The sequence below is a fragment of the Phyllobates terribilis genome, unplaced genomic scaffold, assembly GCF_046119375.1.
Source record: "Phyllobates terribilis strain yellow unplaced genomic scaffold, ASM4611937v1 Scaffold_5139__1_contigs__length_53999, whole genome shotgun sequence".
Lineage (NCBI taxonomy): Eukaryota > Metazoa > Chordata > Amphibia > Anura > Dendrobatidae > Phyllobates > Phyllobates terribilis.
In genome coordinates this window covers 8,140-15,312 of record NW_027367887.1, presented here as the reverse complement: position 1 = coordinate 15,312, position 7,173 = coordinate 8,140, and the positions used below count along the sequence as shown (strand labels likewise).

At 39.1% G+C, this 7,173-nt stretch overlaps 1 pseudogene; it reads left to right on the top strand.

The window, feature by feature from the left end:
• Positions 1-268: 268 nt before the first annotated feature.
• Positions 269-6,607, top strand: LOC141249786 (uncharacterized; annotated as a pseudogene).
• Positions 6,608-7,173: the final 566 nt, after the last annotated feature.

Sequence of the window (7,173 nt, the reverse complement as noted above, 5' to 3'; positions counted from 1 at the left end):
ACATGATGGCGCAACATGTTCTGGAGAGGGGCGCTATCGCGCCCTTGACATGCACAACCGCGCAAAAAGTTCTGGAGAAGGGTGCGACCGCACCCTTGACACACTCAACCGCACCACTGACTCTGATGGTTTTCCTCATATTGATCCTGAGTTCAAGCTCTTGGAATTCAATTCCTTCAAGCCTTGGATTGTGGATGTGGTGAACTACCTTGTTCAAGATGAATTTCCTCCAAATTACTCTATGTCTCAAAAGGACAAAATCAAGTGAGAAGATCAACTGCATGTCTGGGATGATCCTTACCTATTGAGGCACTGTGTTGATAAGATTATTCGATGATGTCTCCCGGATAATTAGGTACTATCTGTCTTAATTTTTTTTGTCATTCTCATGAATGCGGGGTTCAATTTAAGGATAAAAAGACTTCTAGGAAGGCGTTAGACTCTGGCTTCTATTGGCCTACCACCTCTCGGGATGCGTATACTATTTGCAAAGCCCGCGACCGATGCCAAACGGTCGGAAAAATATCAAAGAGAGATGAAATGCCACAAAAACCATTAGTCTTTTGTGAGGATTTTGATGTTTGGGTATTGACTTTATGGAACCATTTCCTAAACCTTGTGGGAATCTATATATTTTACTTGCGGTGGACTACATTTCCAAATGGGAGGAAGCGAAGGCCACCATAACTAATGATTCCAAAGTGGTGACAAGTTTGTTAAAGGAGAATATATTTTCTCGTTTCGGAATACCAAAGGCTATTATAAGTGACAAGGGAACCCACTTCTATAACAAGACGGTGAGTGCACTCTTAATGAAATATGACGTCACTCAAAGAGTCTCCACTACTTACCACCCCCAATTAAATGGACAAGCTGAAGTATCCAATAGATAGATTAAAGGTATTTTAGAGAAAACAGTGGCTCCAAATAGGAAGGATTGAAGTACGAGATTGATGATGCTCTATAGGCCTACCGCACCGTGTATAAGACACCTATTGGAATGTTGCCTCTTAGGTTGGTGTTTGGAAAAGATTGCCCTTGCCTTGTTTTGGGGGGATATTGAAAGCCAAACTCATATACCGTGTCCACCACCGAGGCGCACTACATAGCAGTTGCTTCATGTTATGCTCAACTCCTATGGCTCAAGCAATAACCCAATGACTTTGGTATTACTATTGGCTCTCTCGAAATAGGATGTGACAACACAAGTGCTATAAACAATCTTAAATAACCATGTGCACCACTCTCGAACTAAGCACATTGACATTTGTCATCACTTCCTTTGAGACCATGTGGAGAAGAAGAACATAGAGCTTACCCATCATAGAACTGAGGATATAAATAGCTGACATTTTCACCAAGGTCCTGAACAAGGAACCATTTATCAAACTAAGGCTACACTTTGGATTGATCCCCCTTCATTAAGCATCTCCCTCTCATTGTAAGCTCCTTCCTTCTTGACTCATAAAAATTCATGCTTCTTTTAAACTTGGGAATTTAGGACTATTATGTGGTAACCTAGTCTATACTCTTAGGGTTCTTTGTCTCTCGCATGTTTTGTTTGATGTCGATTGATAAACACTTGTTAGGCCCTTCTAGGATTGTACTATTGCTTGCTAAAATTTGATTCCTTTGCCTGCTCTCTTTTTCAAGTCCGGATAAATAAACACGATGATCACTTCTTAAACATATCATAAATCCCCCAGATATGATTTGTGTTTATAAGTTATTCCCTTAGCCTTGATCTTTGTGTTCCGATCCATGTGACCATCACCTGGGAATATTCACTTAGATGACAACGAGTCTTCCTAATTATGCTTAGCACATGTTTATTTAAAGAGTTATAAAGCACCTTAGTGTGTTTGAATTAATTTACGTGCTTAATCTAGTAAATATATCCTACTAAGAATGGGAACTGAGACACAGAGCCTTGATACAATGGGGACCGAGTCTTAAGAGTAAATGTCAAATGCGGTGTGATGGGAACTAAACTTAGGGACCGAAAGAGTATGGTGACCGAGAACACAGAAAACGATAATGAGTGCAGATTTTTAGGGAACTCAACATAGGGACTGATGGAATCATAGGGACCGAGCGAGACAACAGCCGCCTACTTTCTTGGCAATCATTACACCCTAGTTCCCAAACGATCACCTGCTTTAATGAGTTCCGAGGCGCCGAATTTGATCTGAATTTCGCTGTTGCCATTTGGCTGTAGAACCTATCATATAAAACCTAATCCAGTCCAGATCCATATCCACTTACCCCATCCTCACTCATCTCCCTCCCTCTCTCTCTCTCTCTCTCTCTCTCATTTTTCACTCCCAATCTCTCAAGATACATCAAAATTTAAAAATGGCCAAACAATTTACTATTACTCCAAAACAATGAGAGCAATACATGAAGTACCAGACATTCTTACAATCCCTACCACCCAACACATCCACTAATCCACCACATGCACCCACCACCGAACAAGCACCACCTACGGAGGTCGTGATTCCACATCCTCAAACTACCACTGCCTCAGTACACTCTTCGAGACATCAAACCCCGGAGAAAAACCCTTCACCACCCCCACCAGCCAAAGAGCCTATCCTCGACGAAGTGGAGCCGTTGGTGCGAGCTTCAACCTGGTGAACAAAGCAAGGAGACTACTCTCTCCTCATTCTAAACTATGTAAAACTAAATTAATGGATTAATCATGGATAACAATGAATGGGAAGGAGGCAAAACTCTTAACCCTATTAATAAAATCTAGAAACCCTAGAAACAAATCCTAAAAATCGCAGTCCGAAGCTTTATCCAAAACTAGGTAAAAGGCCCAAACAACTCTTGCAAAAAGGAATTGGGCTGGGAACCAGACCGAGAAGAGTGCGGTCGACCCAATGAGGGCACGGTCGCACCACCTTGCAGAGCCAATGCGCGGTCACGTCACCTAGGACGCGGTCGCACCCTAGGCCAGTCTCTTCTTCGTTCCTCTCTCAAATGCTCGTAATCCTCGCGTTTAACAACTATGCTCTGCGAAGTTCGGATTACGGTAATATGCTCCAAATTATGGCTCATGCACCTATAAATGACGCTAATGACCACTTGTTATGACATATTAGATTTCGCCCATCAGTAGAGCTCATAACAAAACATATGCATGAGAAAGATTCAACACAAGCTAAATCGCAAGGTATTATGTCGAAAAATATTAAACTTTCGATGATTGTGCAAATGTATTTGCAATGTAATGTACTATTATGGAAAAACTAGTACATATGTGGTGCTTCTTCAAAATGTGCAAATGTATTGTGGATATACTTCTTGTGCACTTTGTAGAGGTACTTTTGACATTTGTACGACTATGTTTAGTTTTTGTGCATATACTTTAGAGTTTTTGAAACTTTAACCATGTCCATCTACTTGTAGTATGTGTGTAAGTACTTTTGGCATTTGTGCGGATACTTTACAGTTTTGTACAACTATAACCTTGTGCATCTACTTGTAGTCTTTGTGCAAGTACTTTTCACATTTGTGCAGATACTTTAGACTTTACTTTTTTCTCCAAGTGTTTCTATTTTATTTTTTTATGCATGTGTCTTTTAGTTTTTATGCAAATAGTTATGTTATTATGTGCAAATATTTTTAGCTAAAGGAAAGGGGTTGCCTCAAAAAAGGAAGAGGTCATGTGGATAAGGGACGAGCTACTTGTTGAGGTACAACAAAAGATCTGTAGTGATACTATGAGCATTTTGGAGGCCCTGTACAAGGTGTCTGATTTGGAGGAGAATTACGAGTAACATCTCCACGAGTACTATTACCTTGATGGAGAAAACTATGAAGATTACATGACAAGGATGCCTAGTATGATGATTATAACTAAATTGACTTGTGGTTATATGTTATGAGGCATATGCAGACGTACTTCGGGAATGGCATGGAAGTTTTTTATAGTGGCCTGGTGCTCTAGGAACTGAGTTGTGTTGAAGTTTAGTAGATTTAGTTAGTTTAAAATGTATTTTGTGGTTTTAGATGGATCTGTAGTGATATGATAGGATGTGCAGTTATATTTGAAGCATGTGCAACTAGTTATAGGGAAGGTGCATATGTTTTCATAACATGTTTTTATGGTATTTGATGAATATGTATTGGGTATGGTAGGATTGTGCAATTATTGTCTGAAGAATGTGCATCTAGTTATGTAAAATGTGCATGTATTTCTAATTATCACCTTGATATTTATATGTAATTATCTTTTGGCCTCTCAAGCACTTGCAAAAAAAATCTTTAAGATACTTTCAAACGTATTTTTTCAAAAATGTGCAAATATTTTTTGGTACATGTGCATGTATATTTGACGAATATTCAGAAATACATCATATAAAATGCAGAAGTACTGGAAATATAGATTGATAAAAAAAGATAAAAAATTGTGTAGAACTTTTATTAGTGTGTTGTCCATGTATGCTATATTCTAAGCATTCTTTAATCTGCATAAAGAACCATCGCTAGTTTTCTTATCGTCGTTAGTAGATGGTGTGTAATATCTGGAATTCATATGGGAGAAAGATAGAGTTGAAGTGGCGTCATCAGTGAATCCTACAAAAAAACACATGTTATATTGTTGGTGAAGATGTTTCTAATAATGTACATGTACTTTCAAGTAAGGTGCACTTACAGTGAACTAATATGCACCTATGGTGAAAGTTTACAACTCTACAAAATTCATGTGCACTTAGTTCAACTAATGTGCACATACAATGAATTAATGTACACATAAAGTGAACTAATATGCACGTATAGTAAGAGTGTGCAACTCTGGAGTGTAAGTGGACAAAACAGAATTCATGTGCACTTACATTCAACTAATGTGCACGTACCATAATAGTATATGTAATTAGAATTCAGTGGAAGTGTGCAAGTACAAAGTGAAAAGTATGCAAAACAATACATGTGTACTTACGTTACAAAGATGTGCACGTACGATTGCAATATGTGCAATAAGATTCAATATATGTGAATAAAATTACTTTAACAAAGTCCAAAATACATGTAAAACCCCCTTACCGTTCATTGACCAGATGCTTGAGAGACTAGCTAGTAGACCCTATTATTGCTTCTTGGATGGTTATTCAGGCTACTTGCAGATTGTTATTGCACCAAAGGATCAGGAGAAAACCACATTTACATGCCCTTTTGGTACTTTTTCTTACCGCAGGATGCCATATGGTCTGTGTATAGCGCCTAGGACATTTCAACGATGTATGTTGAGTATCTTTTCTAAATACATTGAGGATTTTATTGAATTCCTTATGGATGACTTCAAAGTACATGGGGACAACTACGATAATTGTTTAAACCACCTATCTCTTGTTCTACAAAGATGTGTAAAGACTAATTTGGTGCTTAATTATGAGAAATGCCATTTCATGGTTGAGCAAGGGATTGTGTTGCACCATATTGTTTCGGCCAAGGAAATTGAGGTAGAAAAGGCAAAAATTGATGTTATCCAGTCTCTACCATATCCTAATAATGTTAGATAGGTAAGGTCATTTTGCGTCACGCGAGGTTCTATCGCAGATTTATCAAGGACTTCTCCAAAATTTAAGCGCCCTTGTCCGATTTATTGAAAAAAGAGGTAGTAATCGAGTTGACCAGTGAATGCAAGAAGGCTTTCAACACTTTGAAAGCTTACTTGACTGAAGCTCCTTTTATTCAAGTGCCATATTGGACCACTCCTTTTAAGATTATGTGGGAATCGTGTGACTAAGTCATAGGAGCGGTTCTTGGTCAAAAAGTGGGGAGAGAATTGCATGTTATTTACTATGCCTCGACAAATTTGAATGAAGCTCAAAGGAACTACTCCATTACTAAAAAGGATTTGCTATATGTAGTTTTTTCCCTTGAGAAATTTCAGCAGTACTTTTTGGGCACTAAAGTGATTATCCATACAGATCATGTGGCACTTTGCTATTCAATGGAGAAAAAAGATTCTAAGCCACGACTCATCCGTTGGTTCTTATTGTTGAGTGAGTTTGATGTGGAAATAATGGATAAGAAGGGAACCGAGAATCTAGTGGCTGACCATATGAGTGGAATCATCCAGGAGGACAAGGAGCCGAAAACTCAGAAACTTGCCGAATTTCCAAAGAAAACTTTTTATAATGTCTATACTGAGACAGAGGCGCGACGACGCCTTGATAAGCACGACCGCGTAACAGGTTCTGGAGAGGGGCACTACCGCGCCCTTGACATGCACAACCGCACAAAAAGTTCTGGAGAAGGGTGTGACCGCACCCTTGACACTCGCGACCGCGCCATCGACTCTAATGGTTTTCCTCATATTGATCCCGAGTTCAAGCTCTTGGAACTCAAGTCCTTCAAGCCTTGGATTGTGGATGCGGTGAACTACCTTGATCGAGATGAATTTCCTCCAAATCACTCTAAGTGTCAAAAGGAAAAAATCAAGCGAGAAGATCAACTGCATGTTTGGGATGATCCTTACCTATGGAGGCACTGTGTTGATAAGATTATCCGACGATGTCTCTCGGAAAATGAGTTACTATCTGTATTAATTTTTTGTCATTCTCATGAATGCGGGGGGTCATTTTGGGGCTAAAAAGACTTCTAGGAAGGTGTTAGACACAAGATTTTATTGGCCTACCATCTCTCAAGATGCATATACTTTTTGCAAAGCTTGTGACCGATGCCAAGCGGTCGGAAAAATGTCGAAGAGAGATGAAATACCACAAACACCATTAGTCTTTTGTGAGATTTTTTATTTTTGGGGATTAACTTTATGGGACCATTTCCTAGAACTTGTGGGAATCTATATATTTTACTTGCGGTGAACTACATTTTCAAATGAGTGGAAGAGAAGGCCACCAGAATTGATGATTCCAAAGTGGTGACATGTTTGTTAATGGAGAATATATTTTCTTGTTTCGGGATACCGAAGGCTATTATAAGTGAAAAGGGAACCCACTTCTATAACAAGACGGTGAGTTCACTCTTACAAAAATATCACGTCACTCAAAGAGTCTCCACTACTTACCACCCCTTATTTAATGGACAAGCTGAAGTATCCAATAGATAGATTAAAGGTATTTTAGAGAAAACAATGGCTCCAAATAGGGAGGATTGGAGTACGAGATTGAATGATGCTCTATGGGCCTACCACAACGC